Source organism: Strix uralensis, chromosome 9 (assembly GCF_047716275.1).
Source record: "Strix uralensis isolate ZFMK-TIS-50842 chromosome 9, bStrUra1, whole genome shotgun sequence".
Classification (NCBI taxonomy): Eukaryota; Metazoa; Chordata; class Aves; order Strigiformes; family Strigidae; genus Strix; species Strix uralensis.
This window is the reverse complement of record NC_133980.1, coordinates 9,139,674-9,156,207: the sequence shown is the minus strand read 5'-3', so window position 1 is coordinate 9,156,207 and position 16,534 is coordinate 9,139,674. Positions and strand designations below refer to the sequence as shown.

General features: G+C 43.9%; 1 protein-coding gene across 1 annotated transcript in view; it reads left to right on the top strand.

Annotated features, from left to right (window-relative positions):
• The first annotated feature begins 8,197 nt into the window (after positions 1-8,197).
• Positions 8,198-16,534, top strand: part of GNB4 (G protein subunit beta 4) — a 32,564-nt gene continuing 24,227 nt past the window's right edge. The window contains exon 1 of the mRNA XM_074878553.1: positions 8,198-8,304. The gene's annotated coding sequence lies outside the window, so the exon portion shown is untranslated. The remainder of the gene's footprint in view (positions 8,305-16,534) is intronic.

Below are 16,534 nucleotides of genomic sequence, written 5' to 3'. Positions count from 1 at the left end.
TAAACCAGCCTTTTATTCTTTGGAGTAGTGGAAACCTTGGGTTTTTTCACATGCTTGTTAATGTGTTTGCCAAAATATTCAGGACTTCTTTGCAAAGGTGCTCTGTTGATTGACATTCAGCATGGGCAGGCAGAGCAGGTCAAGGAAAGAAGCAGGAAGCCAGAAAGGAACAAAAACCTTCAATTTTTGAGTTTGTATTTCAAATGTCTTTGAATCAGCAGCTCTGGGCCCTTCCCAGCTCTTGAAGGAATGCCAGTTCAGTACAGTGAGTGAATAAGGTGTGTGCGGGGGCGACTGCTTCTCTGTCAGTTGTGAGAAGCTTTATTTTAAAAAGTTCCTCTCTTTTTGCTAGCGTTACAGAGGTTTCAATGGTTCACAGGAGCTGGTAATGGTTTATGGAGACTTTCTTGTTTATGGCCTGTTGCCCAGTCAAATCCAGCCCAGGTCATTAGTGACTAGAAACTGTTACCATGTTAACACACTCTGATGGATGATGTGAATGAACTGTGCCCAAGTCCAGTTTCTAGCAGAAAAAGCATCACAGAAACCAGTATTGCCGCTGTCCCTAACTGACTCTCTCGCAAGCAAAGGGGGACGGAGCTGTGCCAGCGGGTTCATTCGGGGCAGAGCTGAGCTGAGGCATGCAGCTGAGCGCTGCTGCAGCAAGCTTCCCCCGCTGCCGCACATCCTTCCCTTCTCTGCAAAGAGAGAACATTAGCCTGCGAAGCTGTCAAGCTGATGCTTTCCCCACCATTGAAATGACACACAGTAAAAACAGGCAAGCAAAATGAACAAAAATAAGGAGTACCTTGGCTAAGGAGCACTGATATCTTCTGGTAAAAGATACACGGAAGGGCATGAATGGTTTCATTCAGAGTTTTGGACCACAGCCCTGTGTATATGAGGAAAATCATTAACACACCATTAGCAGTCATGCGTTAAAATGGAAATGATGTCTTTATTGTAATCTCTAATTTTATTTTATAATGTTTTTGCTGTTTCTTTTTTGCATATTGCTTATTTGGACTCTTGTACTGGTCATTTTCACTTTGCTTATATTTAATGTCACTCTCTTGTTTGCTCATTTGTTCTTCCATCTGAAAAGCTCTCATGTTGGGTAACTTCCTCGGCAATAAGGGTAGAAGGAAGGCAGGTGGGCAGGCAATCTGAATTTTGATGTTGGCTCTGCCACTGGTTGCTTGGCAAGCTGTTTACACCACTCTCTGCCTTACTTTCCTACAGAAAGAGACTCATGGTTGAAGAACAGTTTAAAATCTTTGACAAAAAAGAACTGTGCATCTACTAGTGCGATTTTCTGAAGGAAAACACATATGAAACCAAGTATTTTATTCCATGTGCTCCTTAAAGTATATACGGGTTGATTAAGCCTGTAAGCCTCTGTTCTTCATTTTCCTTTCCTGAAATAGGTCTAAATGTTGAGTCATCATCGATGTACACATCCAAACCACTATAGACATCTTAGCCTTCAAACTGTAAAAAATCCAAACGTTCTAGATTCTTCAGACCATTTAACAGATGTGATATGCAAGTAGCAAATCCTAGTAACTAATGAAACATAGTTATAGTACAGATCTGAACTGGCACTGCAGAGAGTATGTACTGCTCTCTCCTTAAACTTCAGTGTTCTCTCTGTTTCCTCCCCCCCGATTTAATTTGGATAAAGTGTCCACCAACAGGGCACAGCACAGTTGCTGTATAATTTTATATTACTTACAGTCTTATAAAACTGTTGCAGGTAACAATAGAAATAGTGTAGTTTCTCTGCCTAGGCCACAGTGCCATTTCCAGTATCATTAATTCACTGTAACTGAAACCCTTTTCCCTCAGGAATGGCTGGGGTCATAGCAACAATGTCGATGCAGATGCAGGTTAAGAGCCAGCAGCAGCAGCAGTATGCTGAAAAGCTTACTAAAAATGGTCTCTGTCTCTCTGTAGCCCTGGAAACCCAGCCTCTTGTGTCAGATTTCCTCATTCATGGCCATAAAACTCTTCAGGTATCAAAAATTCTGTAAGTTAAATGGCCAAACTTAAAAATTGCAAGCTTGAGTAATATTCCTGACAACTCAGTGCAAGCTCAGACCCAAAGTTCAGAAGAAGGTGAAATATATCTGTAATTAGTCTAATATGCAACACTTGACTGTGGTGAAGATTTCTTGCTTCACTTCACCTGGAGGTTAGCTTAGATTCCAAAACTGAGGAATAAGTAGCCATCTTTGCCATCTTTACCATAATGCAACTGCAACTCACTGAGTTAAATCCTTAGTTCATTTACTGATCTTCACCAAAGTGTTTGCCAGTGTGACACACCTGATAACTTGGTGTTCTGCGGTCTGCAATTAGCAATGTTGACCTGTGTTCGATGGGACAGGTTTGTGGTTATGTACAGAGGGGTTTGGCTGTGTAAATGCCTTCATTTGTTGGTGGCACTGTGTGAATACATACATTAAAAAATATTATGCCTATTGTTTTCTAAGATATTGAGTAGCAGTGGAATGCAAGAATCTTTCATTAAAAATGTGGTAAGTAGTTAGATTTTGTTGTGATTGGAAACCAGCTTATATTTGTAAGAATTTCTAAAGCTAATTAATGCACCTGATCATGCTTCTTAGTAGGTTTCCTGTCTTGTTCCATAAAAGGGCCAATCTCTGAACAGACTGAACAAAATAATATTTCTTTAATACTTTCTTCCTAATTCCACACTCTTTTACTACCCATGTCAGTTACTGAATGCTTTGTTAAGTTCCGTTCATGACTACTCACATTTTGCCTTTTGTCTCCACTCATTCCACTTTATACCTGGAACACAACTTTAATATACATTATGCTCTTCATCTGTACAAGAAGTAACAGAAAACTCACAAAAAGTCATCACTTGCTGTTATATGTGCAGCTAACTAGTGCTTGTTTGCTCCCTGTTACACACACTGTAAAATTCTTGGGGTTTAGGATTAGGTAAAGTAATTGTAATTTCCAAAGCAGGATCTAGAAAATACATTCATAATAGTTAGGAGAAGAGCTATTTGGCTGAAAAGGGTTGGGAGATTTTTCAAACTGAGAGTTAAAAAGGGATCTTCATTGTTTCTGCCCCTCCCATCTGCTGTTCTCTGCAGCTGAAATGGGGCAGAAAGCCAACATCATGACATTTGAGCAGACAGCAGTTTATGGAAGCGTCTATTACAATTCCACACCCACACCCTTGGTAGAAAGGAGCCTTCTCCCTGGCCATTTCAAGCAGAGCTGCTGCCAGAGAGTTACAGCTGATGTGAGGCTTCATCCCTTGAGTCTGGGATTTGTAGGCAGACTCCTAAATTTTTCTGTGTAGGTTTTAAATACAGATTCCCCTTCCTCTGCTTGCTTAGTCCTCTCCCCCTCCAGAAGAAATCAAAAGAATTTCCAAAACATGCTGTAGAGTTTTCTCAGCCCTCACATGCCATTATTACAAGTGGGTTGGACTGCGGCATCAGAGAACGTGCTTTCTGCACAGTGATTAAGATGAGCATTGCCTTTTGCCTCACTTAGTGATTTTAAACATCGGTGAAACACCTTGCAGATTACAGTAAGCACTGAACCCTGCTACTGATCCCTCAGTGTTGCAACTGGTCTTGGAAGGGAACAGTATACCTCAAATGGCTTTTTCAGCCTGTTTGATTTTTGTTGCTGTTCTTTTATGATGAGCACTTTCAGTGGTTCCATGAGTATCCATCATTTTGTCTGAAAGAAATAGTAATATATATTATTCATAAATTCATGCATACATATAGGCCATACATAAAGCATCTATGCATGTATATCCACTCCCCTTTCTTCTACTTAAATAGCGTTCAGTTCTCTTTAAAGGATGAGTCACCTGGCTCACTCTGGAGTCAGGAATCTAGACTCAAAACTGTAGCTGTGCAGGGATCCAACTGTGTAGCTTGATCAGTTAGTTATTTTACTGGACCTCAAAAACTAGATGTGCTCTCTGACATCCACTGTTTCTTCAGTCTCCTAAATAATAAGAAAAATATTATTACTGTTTCTCCTTACATTCTTTTTCCTTGATTTTTTAACTGGAATTAAATATTAGAGAATACGCATGTGGATATAAAAGGAACTGAATCATGCTGGATTGTCAGCCCTAGAAACTGAAGTTCACAGTTTCTCGGTAGCACGAGGACACTAGTAAAACACAGCAAGGATACTCTGCCTGCCCAATTAAACAGTGATCCAAAGACAAGAGCTGGTGGTAAGCAGCTAGTGCGTTCGCCATATGCATTCCTTCTTGGACTTCCAGAGAGACACGTTACTAAACTGCCACCTTAGATGCATTTCATGTAGAGCATCAGCTGGTGTGCTGAGAGTTCACCGCTCCTGGGTGCTGTGAAAGGTCACCCATATGTAAACAGAGCCACTGACAGAATGACAAAAGATGATCTGACATGCTTCAGTTGTGCGACAGAGCAAGTGGAGGGTTCTTGAAATGAATGAATGTTAGACTTCAGTAAGAATAAAACCAGGAGATTGAAGGTAAAGAGTAAAATATTTGCTTTCCTATGTTGGAGTGAATCAAGGAAAGGATATCTGAAGGTGGACGTGTTTTTCCATCGTGTAAATAGAATATAAAGATAATACATGTAATCTTGCTTAAGAGAATAATTGACGTGTATCAGCAAATTAAGTGAACTTTTAAGTCTCTGGCTCTTTTTAAGGCTTGAATAAAGACTGATGTGAGATTGCTCACTCATTAGTAAGGGGTTAATCACCATTTTAATTCCTAGATCTGACGAAAAGGATGGAAATGTAAGGAGAAAAAGACGTAGATTAGCATATCCCACCTGCATAGCTGCATGGATTGCAGTAGCAGAAGTGCTGTCAGCCATAAACAAAGAATGAGGACAAAGCAAAAGGAAAGTGTACCTACTGTAGGAGTGGCCTGATTTAGCCAATGAAAAGAACAATGATGAAAGGAAACCTGCGTTGCCATCATAGAGGTGTCAAGAAAGTGGATTGCTACTTCAATAACTTAATTCTGAAGTTTGAATGAGAAATTTTTTTCTTGTTTTCCTGAAGTCAGTCAAAAGGGTGGTGTGATTGAGTCACAACAGTGAAGGGGATTCCCTCTGGATCTTTGTCTCTTTGTTATCTGGGTTGTTTTTTTGCTTTAACTTGTCTCCTCAACGAATATGATTACTTTGTGTATATCCTGAAGTGTTTTGGGAAGGAATTAGATAATGGACTGATGAAACGTGGGGGTTTTCTGGAACATGGAAAGTACCAGGCTGATAATGAACTCTGCATTTCTCTGGAACCAGGAAAAGACATGCATTGACTTTAGTGGTATTTTTAGCCATTTAGATTATACGTGTGCCTGTCCATCTTTATGCCTTTTGGTCTCAGGCCCTGCCAAGACTGGGGTTTTTTAGAAAATGTCTCATTGCTTCCTAGTACCCTTTGCTGTTTTAACATGCAGTGTTTCACAAGATTTCCATCAAAAGGGTGTTTAGGGTGCTGCTGGAGCTATCTTGGCTGAGGTTTTCAGTTACAGCTGAATCAGCACAATCTCCAAACAGGTTCCTGTCCTCTACCTTCCCCCTGGAGATGTTTCAGACTCATCGGGCAGGAATCCAAGTGCTGGGGACCTTCAGTAGCGTTTAATCTATCAGAAACCAAAGTTGCTGTGTTGGCTGTAGCAACTCATAATTCAAAGAGAACATGTTAGAGAAGCTGATCTAGATACTGATTTTAAAAACTCACCTGGCACTGTATCTCAACATTTCTCTTTCACTGCAGGACGAATTGATTCCTTAATAAAAATTCTAAAATAATAGGAAACATATTGTGGAACTGGCTTGAGAATAGCTCCATTTGGGGTAGCTCTGATTTTGCAGAGTAGGGCTTGGCATATGAAACCAATGATCAGAAGCAGAACTGGGTAACAACTAGTTGTAAAATATCACCAGTATCAGGACTGAGGATTTCTGTTTCATTAGGAAGTCATAACTTATTCATATAATAAATGACTAAACAGACTACACAATGGGTGAAATGAGTTATATAAAGAGAGGCAATTTCTTTTATTTGTATTGGTAGATCTAAGAAAAGATATTCCTCCCTGCAACCTTTGCTTTGCTGTTAGCCTTGGACCACCACAGCTGCAGCAATGCCACTCCTGCAAGATGAATTCCCCTGCTGAGAACCATGTCCTGTGTGTTTCATTTTCCCAGTCTGCAACTGAAGAAACTTCCCCATCTCCCAAATGAGTCATGAGGATTAATTATGTCATTTTTATAAAATGTTTTAATTTGCTCCACTGGAAGGACAAAGACTGATAATTTCATAATATGTAACTACCTAAATACCATCTGAACTTTTCTGGGGCTTTGCTTACTGCCTGTTATTTTCCAGAGCTGTTTCAAAACAGAAGATGAGAAATGATGTGCTCATTCTGGGACCATATCTTATCAGTAATCACTACTCAGGAGTTCTGAGGATTGAATTAAGAAAAATATGAGGGAATAAGCATAGTTTAAGGGAGAACTATCCTTGTGCCAATTTCTCCCTTCTATGAAAAGTTAAGTGACTTATACAGTGATATAGTGACTCTGAGAAAGTTTTTTTCCTCTTCAAGTATGATCCAACAAAATCAAACCCATTCCTTGTTGATTTTTGCTATGTGATCACTCATTAAATGCAAAGTAAACATATTGCTGAATGACATCTGTCCTTTGGATAAACAGAGGACAGATGTAATGCAGTGCGGGAAAGCACAACGTAGGCTTTGCAACCAGGACAAAGCTATTAAGATAATAGGTTTGAGTCAGTTAAGGGAAGTGCATAAATGTTTTCTAAAACTGATTTAAGGTAAGCAATGAGCTGCTTCATTACAGTATGTACTGTATGTTCCAGTATGTACTACTATTAACACTGAGCCATTTATCAGTAATACACTAATAGCTCAAAGATTGCTTTACCCATGGTAGTTATGATACTCATGTAAAATATTTTACAAAAATCTCGAGACTTTGTGGTGCTGATGGTGTGTCAGACCCATGCTGAGAAGATGGATGATGCAGGTGTCCCATCTTTAGTGTTGGAGTCCTGACCAGGGCTGCCTTATGTTGGCTTCTACAGAGGTGTCCCTGCCGCATCAAGGGCAGTGGAGCAAGCAAGACTCAGAGAAGGTGTGTCCAGAGCATCCCACAAATTAGCTATTCTGTATATTCTTAGTTTTCACCTTGGCTGTGATTGTTTGTCAGTTTGATTGTAATTTGAGCACAGGATGTGGATACACCGATACACCCTTGGCAGTCAGTCTCTGACGGTCTTTCTGCCCGTGTAAGGATGTGTGCCATTAAGGGATGTGGGATTGGAGCTTTGTGAGGAATAAACGAGATTTGAGTATCCGTGCAACATCCCTTCTACCTTGTTACTGCAAAGTTCGGTTATTTCTTGCTACTAATCAATGGGAAACACAGCAACCCTCTGGGTGCCGAGGGCGAGAGGGCTTCCATCACTCGGGTCCGCAGAGCCCTGGGCAGCTCACGAGAAGGCAGCTGCACACGCAGAGTTTGGGGCCTCACCTGGTGTCGCTTCCCAACACCCATGGGCGGCTCCACAGGTCCCTGCAGCCCCGGCCAGGCCGGGGCCACTCCAACAGAACAAGGCAACGCGGCCATCAAGTGCTGGGGGCCCGCTGAGCAGCAGCCGCCCCGGTTGGGTGCCGGGGGGAGGTTAAAGGCTGCGCGGCAAACGCCCGCTCCCCTTGGCTCCGCGTGGAGGCGGCGTGGCCGCAGCTGCGCTAACGCTTCGGCGGACACCAGCGCGCCGGCCGCCGCCCCGGGCGCGGGCACCGACCCGCCACCCCGCGGGGTGCCCTGTGCTTCGCCGGCCGTTCCTCTGACACCCCCCCCCCCGCCCCGCGGGCGTCCTGACAGCGGGCGGGACCGCTGCCGGCCCTCAGCCCCGCCGCGGGCCCTGCGGCGCTCGGCTCCTCCCCGCGGTGCCGCCAGGCTCTGGGGCCCTCACACGGGCGCCGCGGCTCCCCCGCCCCGAACGCGGCCGACGGACCCCGGCCTCGCCTCGCCAGGCCGCGGCGGGCTGGGCAGGCCTCGGCGCCGGGAGCTTCGGGGCGCTGTCTCTTTAAGCGCTCTGACGTCAGCGCTGCGCAGCCATGGCAACGGCCCGTCACGTTGGCTGGGTCCATGCGGGAGGGGGAGGAGCTCCTCCCGCCGCGACCGAGCGCCATGGAGGCGGCGGCTCGGTGACACCCGTGCGGACCGTTACCCGGCGGCGGCGAGCCGGCAGGTATTTCCCGCCCGGGCCGCGGCGGGCCGGAGGATGCCGGCAGAGCCGGGCCCCCGCCGGCGGGGGATGGAAGCCTGGCCAGCGGGCGGCTCTGCCCGTCCTCCCCGGGGCTCGGCGGGGCCGCCTGAGGGCGGCGGCCGGTCCCGGGGGGCGGCCGGCGGTGTCCCCTCCGTGCCTCGGCGTGGGGGAGCCTCGGCCGGGCGGGGCGCGGCGGCGGGGCCGGGCCGCGGGGGGCCGCGGGCCTCACTTCCTGGTCCGGCGGCGGCGGCGCCGGCCGCCCCCGCGCCGCGCTCGACCGCAAGCGGGGCGGAGGAGAGGGACGGCGGGAGGGCGGCGGCCGCTCGGGGCCGGGCGGAAGGTTCCAGCGGCTGCTCGGGCCGCGGCGCCTGGGGGCGGGCTCGCCCCCACCGCCGCCCCTCAGCGCGGGGAGGGCCGCGGGGCCGCGCCGGCGGGAAGCCCCGGCGTCCCCTCCGCCGCCGCCCCCGCAGAGCCCGGCGGGGGCCGCCCGCGAGCGCCGCAGCCGCCCCGCGCCCGCCGGCCCCCGCCCCGCCCCTCGCGGGCGGCCCCATCCCGCGGGCGGGGTAGGGGGGGGGGGGGGGGGGGGAAGGGGGGAGCATGGGCGGCACCACCGCGCCGCAGCGCCGGGGGGAGGGGGCGGCGCTCGGCGGGGAGAACCCAGCCGCAGCGGGGGTTGAGCGCTGAGGCGGCCGCGGGCGTCGCCGCCAGCAGCGGCCCCAGCCTGGCCGGCAGCGCCGCTGTGACCCCGCCAGCAGGTAAAGCCCCGCTGCAGGGGCTGCGCTTCCCGTCGGGTGCCGGCCGCGGGCAGAGGGGGTCCGTCAGGGCGCCGCCCTGAGGCGGCAGGCGGGTGAGGGGCGCGGTCCCGCCTCGGGGTTGCGGGCGCCGGGGTCCGCCGGGAGCGGCCGGGCCCGGCGGGGGTGGGCGGCATCTCCTGCTTCCCGTCCCGTTCTCCCCCCACCCGCAGCCCTCCGCCTTCGCCGCCCCGGAGCGCGGGCATGCCGCGGCGCCGCGCCCAGCTTCCGCGGGGAAGGGTGGTGTCGGGGCAGGGCTAGGCCTCCGCGGCGCCGCGGCCTGGGGAGGGGGGCGGAAGGGAGGGGGAGGCTCGTTTCCCCAGGCTGGGGGGCGAGAAACGGGGCGAGTGGCTTCAGCCGCCTGGGGGGGGGGGGGCGTCGGCGGCCCCGAGCCCGCCGCGCTCTGCCGAAGGGAGCCGGCGGGACCCCCCACCCCGCTGTGCGGGCTGTGGGAGCAGCCGTCGGTGTAGGTCGCAGGGAGATGGTCTCGGGGCTGAGGTACCCCTTCCCGCTTGGGAAGTACCTTCTTGTTGCTGGGGGTCGTCAAGGACAGACTTGGCGCTGAAAAGACTGGGATCAGCAGCGCAGGTGGCACACTGACCTGTGTATGGGGGCTTCGAAATGCTCCTGCCGTCCCAACAGGGTCAACTAGCCCAGCAATTTGGATTTAAAAGGCCGTACAGGTGGCAGCGGCAGGCAGTTTCCAGGTTTATGGAATATGTAGGGAAACTCTTCCCTTTCTTCTCTCTTTTTTTTCTATACCTATCTAGAACTTGCCAGGTTTTCAGCATTCCGTCATTCGCCTTGTGGCAAGGGGCTGTGACTCGCGTGCGTTGCGTGAGTGTTGTGACAAGGGTAAATCTGAAGGTACTCCCCGTCTTTAGGAAAAGTGCTAAGTCATTAGATGATTTTTGTGGCATACTTCGTAGGTATTGCTGGTTTCCACATCCAGATTTTTTTTTCCAAATCTGCTTTTTTTTATTTATTTGCACTTATTTCTGAGGTGATCAGCTTCTTTAATTTTTAGTTTGGTCTCCGTTGGAAATTGTAAAAAGCATCCAAATTGCTTGCATCTGGTAGACAACTAGTTTAGTTTATGTTGTAATATTATCTGAACTAATGCAAAATAAGCCTCTGATCTGTTCCCTCCTGTTAATTATACAGTTCGGGAATAGACACGTTGTCTTCTTATTAGGCCAATTATTGTAGTATGATTTTCCAGGCTGGTTTTCAGTTCTGAGGTAGGAGCACGGTAAGTCTCAAAGCTTAGTATGAGTTGAGGAAAAGATTGCTTAGAGTTTAATTTCATTATATATAATCAGTTTCTGAAATAACAGAATAGTAACTCTTCTCTGCTAGGTAGAGAGTGTTAGGAAAGGAAGGAAAAGAGTGGCAAAATGGTCTAGAGAGAGGAAACAGGTAACCAACCTCTAAACCCCACCTTAAGGTCATTGGAAGAGGTTAAAACTGGAGTTTTCTGAGTCTGGTGGGTTTTATGTATTCAATGGAGTTCTGTGTTCGAGTTTGGTCTCTGCTTTGAAAAATGCTTAGCCCGTTTTTTACTGAGAATCTGAACTGAGAGATCAGAGCGATTGCTCGGTGAGAAGCAGTTCCCCGCTGGCAGCTGGGTGCTTTTCCTCTTTTGCCAGTTGTCAGCGCAAGCTCATTCTGGTTTGTAGGGATTGCAGTGCTTCACCTACAGAGTAAACCACAAGAGCATTTGATGTGCTTTCCAGAATTTCATATACTTCCCTAAGTATAAATAGAGGTTCCAGAGATCTTTTGGTAGTTCTTGTGGGGAGTGGTGGGAATATTGGGGGATGTCAGTCATTAGAGTGTGCAGAGGAAAACCTGAAGTTGCTCTCTGACTTCTACTAGAAGTATTGGAACTGATGTAAAAGATGGTCACTAATCTGACAATTAAGTGACAGATATAGTAGATGTAATTGCTGGTTAAAGTTGGGGAAAGTCTGAAGTAATGTTAACAGTAATAATGACTATATCAACAAATCAAAATGAAACAAACCACATGACAAACCCTTATAATCCTGACAGACTTTTAATGGGTTGGGAATCTTCAGTGGGTTTTTGCAATGTTTGTTTGTGATTCTTAAGCACCATACCTGTGGTGAAGTTAATTTGTGCTTCTAAAGAACAGACTGTTTGTATCTTGGAAGAAGGGGGCTAGAAAAAAGAGGGAGATCATAAATACTTGGATGCGTCTCACTGTGTGTCTCATATGGCAAAATAAAGTCAATATTTAATTATGTATTATTTAAAATTAGTAGTTTTTACAGTGGATAATGTAGATGAGTTATACATATTTCATATGTTGAGAAACAAGGCTATAATAATACCTTTTGTCTGTTAATCATTAAAAATTTGAGTTTCAGGTTACAGGGATGTCTCTTTCTGCATTCTGTATTGTTAAAGTGGTACAGCAAATAACTGATGCTCTATCTCCTGTTTAACCCCTTCCCAAGTGCTTGAAAGTTGGTCTTGATAGACTGTTCAGGTCATTTAAATCTTAAGTAGAAGATGGCTACAAATGTCATCTGTTGTATTTATGTTGGATAATGAAAGTTTCAACTATATCTTTGTTACCTAGTTGAGTACTAATGTATCTAGTGTTTAATTTGTACAAGTATTTTATTTTCCAAACAGTTTCTAAAGAAAAACCTGGGACTCAAAAACCTGATGAGAAAACCTTGTAAAAATATTTTTGAATACAGAACTGTCCATAGTTCTCGCCTAGACCATTATGCTTTTAAAAAATGCCACAAAAATTGTCAATATAAGATTTTGAAGATGAAGTAAGAAATAAAAAAAAAATTTAAAAACCCACAATATGCAGTGCATTGTATATCTTCCTCAGTTCCTGTCTTCTGTGCCAGTCATAAATTAAGACTGCTGTGTCACTGAAGACAGAGTCATTTGTTTTATTGGTTTTTATCTTAAGAGTCACTTTTAAAGGTCTTATCAAACTAGTAGGAAATTCAGAATCTCTAAGCTTGATATATGATGCTTGCTCATGGAATGTAAATACTTAGGGACACTGATAATGCAGTGATTGTGTTTTGTACTTAATACTGTCTGAGAATATCAATGCTCAGATTAATGCAATTCCCAAGTGCCTGGAACTTGCTGTTTAGAAAGTATGCACAGTATTGGTAATCAAGAAAATATTTTTCAAGTTCCACCAAAATTTTTCTCTCCTCTAATTGGATGCAGACCTGTCACTTATTTCATCTTCTGAAGTGTGTAATTAAATTTAGTTGTTATTGTTCTGTTCTTGTATGAAACCTCTGTGTTTTGCAACCCAGTGTTTTGTAATAGAATTTATGTGAAAGATGCTAAGCAGAACTAAAGCAAATGATCGTGAAAAACATGAACGTATGCTGTTCTCTTAAGGTTGTGGTTTGATATCTGATACTAGGGCAGAGAGCTTCATAGAGCTTTCTAGATAACGAGGCAGTGCTATACAAAACTGCAGCTTTAATTTTTAAAAATCTGTACGGTTTAGGATTGTGTTAATGTGTTCAGCATCGTGTGAACAATGAAACAGTCCATCTTTGCAGAGAGCCTGAAACAAAAGACCAAGAAGTGAAGTTCTCAATGTTTTGAATGGATGTCAGTTTGGATGCAGTCAGTGATGTTCGATGTTCTGATTATTATGAATTGCTGTAGTTAGTGTGGGGAAATAACCATAATGAGAACTGAGCTGAAGGCTTATAAAAACTAGACTTAAATACAGAGGGACATTGCCTAGCAAATAGTTGTGCTATGCAGTGAAGACAGTTTCACTTCCTTTAAGATGTCTCGGCTTCCAAAAGCATGTGAAATGCTGACATGCAGTAAAACAAATTCTGGTTCAATTACTATAACTCTTGCAGTCTGTTGCCTTCTGAAATGACTTAAACTGGAAAGGAAGGGAAAGCATAGAAGTGCCTGACTGTAATGTAGAGCAAAAGGCACTTTCAGCTTCCACCTATTACATAAAAATTGTTATTTGGAGGCAAAATAGGGTTGCCAGTTTGCAGAAACTGTAGCTTTTCCCTCCTTCTTATGTTAGATCTCAGACAAATATTAATCATATGGATTTTCAACATAAGCCAAGTGTTTGAGTCATTATGATTGCTACTGTTTTGAAACATTAAAAGAGCTGAGTAATGCTAAGATTAAAATTACGAGATTTTAATTTTCAAATGGGAGGGAGAGGAACAAAATAAAATCATTAAATCAATCCTGGGATGGATTGTGTTTCTTAAATGAGATTGAAGACCTTGGATCTGCTCTTGATGACTGGCTTTGGTGTCTTTGACATGAACAAATAACCTCCTCGCAATATTCTTGGACCTGTTCAATTTGTTTTCATAGTGCAGTTATTATTTCAGGTGGTCAGCATCTAGTCTAGCACAGAGCACCCAAGCAGTTTCAGGATAACTTGATGATTTGATTCTTGTTTGGTTAATTTTTGTATAAATTTTTGCTGCCCTATATATTCTTTTACTGTAGTAATTATTTCTAACATAAATTGCACTTGTGTCATTTTCTATTTATATAATAAAATGCAATTTATGCCATATTTGTACACATTTAAAGTCTAGCATTAAAGATGCTTATTTATGAGCTATTGTTAAAACACGTGGTATTTAAAATTGATCTGATTAAAAGAAATATTTGATCGGAGTATTTTTCTGGTGACCCTTTCTGTCATGACTGATTGCTTTAAGTGATTGTTCACATAAACCAATTTTATCCCTAGTTTGGAAAAGGAAGATATTTTCCTTCCTTTAGATTCTTGATTTAAATTGAGCTTAGTTGTTACTGAGCTGAAAGATTCAGATTGCATATATAGATGCTACGCTTGTCAGAATCTGATTTAACACAGTGTAAATTTAGAGCCTCAGTATATCTGGTGACTTTGATCAGTTTTGGTGATTTGACTTAAAGATTTTGACAGTGCAATGTAATGTCAGAGTACTAAAAAATTAATAATTCTGTTGTATATTGGGTTTTAGGTAGGCTGGTTACATAAAAGCTTTTTCCCCGAAAAAAATTTATAAATTGGCAACAAATTAATTAATTATAAATTGGGTTTAAGCAAATGTATTTATCTTGTGTTGCTATGTGAGAATGCAAACCAGAGTCCTTTCATTTACATGTGCACAGTGGTGATGGGGAGGAAAGGAAGTAGAAGAGCTGATCCGGTTTTGTAGCAGTCTCAACACTTGGTAAAATAAGCAGAGTTCAGTACAGCAAAGTTTCCAAGAAGACATTAAGTCCAGATCCCCTAGAATTTCAAGAAACTAATAGTGACGTTAGTACCATTTTCCTTTGATTGGAACAGTAGGAAGGACATAGCAGGGATGTTGGGTGCTCCTAACAATCTTAGGGGAGAAGAGCAGTGGTCCACAGGGAAGTGTTGCATCATTTTATAGGACATTAAATGCCTATTTTTAATCTTGCTGACTGACACTTGGGGGGCAAGAAACTTCTGCAGATCCAAAGTATGGAGAATGAGGTGGTCAGGAAGTAAAACTATTGTTTTGGGTGCTACAGACACACACTTAATTTCCAAGTTAACGCAACAGAAAGGGGGAAAACTCCTCTTTTGTTTTAGAAGCAGCCCAAAAGAGTGAGGTAGATTTTTTTTTTTTTTTTTTTTTCCATAGAGCAGGATAAAAATGTAATAAAAGTCCAAAATAAAAGCACTCTAAAAGAGTATGTAACAATGCCAGCACTTAGTTGCTGTTCTCCACACTTCAGGAAAAAGCAGCTAATTGGGAAGGTCAGGTAGCTGAAGACAGGAAGTCATTAAGGCATTTTTTTTTTTCCTCTCATCTATTATAGTTTGTTATCGATGCAAATAGATGGGCATGAAAAGCCAGATAAGCTCTTAGAAAAGGGATGAAACAAAGAAAAGAAAATTGACTTTTCCTAGTGGTGGTGTTTCAGAAACTTGAGCAATTTTCTGTCCTCAATCTCTACAGAAACCTTGTGGCCCTGAATTGTAGACCTTTATAGTAATAAACAAGACGACAGCTGAAAGGCCAACATCCTAAGCAGACAGTTAAATTGCTTGAGAGTTTCATTGGAATGGCTAATGTTTGCCTTTTCCTTGAGTCAGATACTGTTTTGGTTTGTGCTTAGCTTCTGGAAGCAGAAGTTTAAGAATATATAGCCATTTTTACTCATCTTTCAGTCATGACTGCTGATAAAAACTCCAAAATGGTAGTATGTGTATCCCAAACGTTAAAACCAAAAGACTTAGAACAGCATCTGCTCTTTCGTGAAGGCTAGAAGCAGAGGCTGCTGTTGACCCAGCTCACTTTGAGATACTTAGGCAGTATTTACAAGAACAGAATTTTCAGTGGATTGGAAAGATAACCTCCAGCAAAGCAGGTTGTGGAGCCGTGGGCTCTCTTGTGGCCACGGTGCCTGGCAAATACATTCCTGTTTATAACCTTAGGCTTTGTCTCCACAGTGGAGTTCTGCTATTTATAACCTAGTGAGTGTCACACTTTCACAGAAAAGTTCTTGTATTAAGAAAAAAAAGTGACACTTCGGGGAAGACTGCTTCTGGTGGAAATATTGTACTACTTCAGCATTTTGTTTCTCTTCTATCCTCTTCTGTTGGAGACTTCATCTAGGGCGTTTTCATTCCAGTAGGCAGGTGGGTAATTTCTGACTTTTGGCTACTCTATTCTGTATGTTTATGTGACCTGAATATTTTATTTTTTTTCTTTTTGGGCTATGAACTCTACAATTACATTTGGATTTTAATGCATTCTAAAGGCGTGAAAAATAATGAATCACAAGTTTAATTTACATGTTCCTTTTAAATAATGCCAGCTTTATCTGGATAGGGTTTTTATAAGAAAGGTTTTTATCTTGCCTAAAAGTTTTGTGCCAGATATAATCAGTATGTTAAAAATACTCCTACTATAAAGACAGCCTTTATTTTGAGAACCCTGCAAGTGTGAGGATAGAAGCCCAGTGATACATACTGCTTTAACATGACGGCTTCCTTAAATATTTGGTCTAGTTTCTTTTTTAATAAGGGACCATTTGAAAGCAGGCGATACTGCATGAGAAACATCAAAAGCAGTTCAAAAGAGTATAGGTTAGATATATCAATCTCATCACAAGTCTTAGCTGAAGTACATAGCCTGTGTACTCTTAATCCCATACTTGTATTAGTAGGGGTGAAAAACAGTACTTAGGGTTTTCACTTTCTGGTATGGGATTTCTAATCATTCAGTGGCTTTCTGTAAAGTGAGGCCTATGATAATGTGCATCTCAAAAAAAAAAACTTAGAAAAACCTACTAAAGTAGCCTGAACTCTAGTCTGGAAGAGAACTTAATTTTTATGGCTTTCAATTACAAATAATTGACCAGAAATCTATTGTGAACCAAAA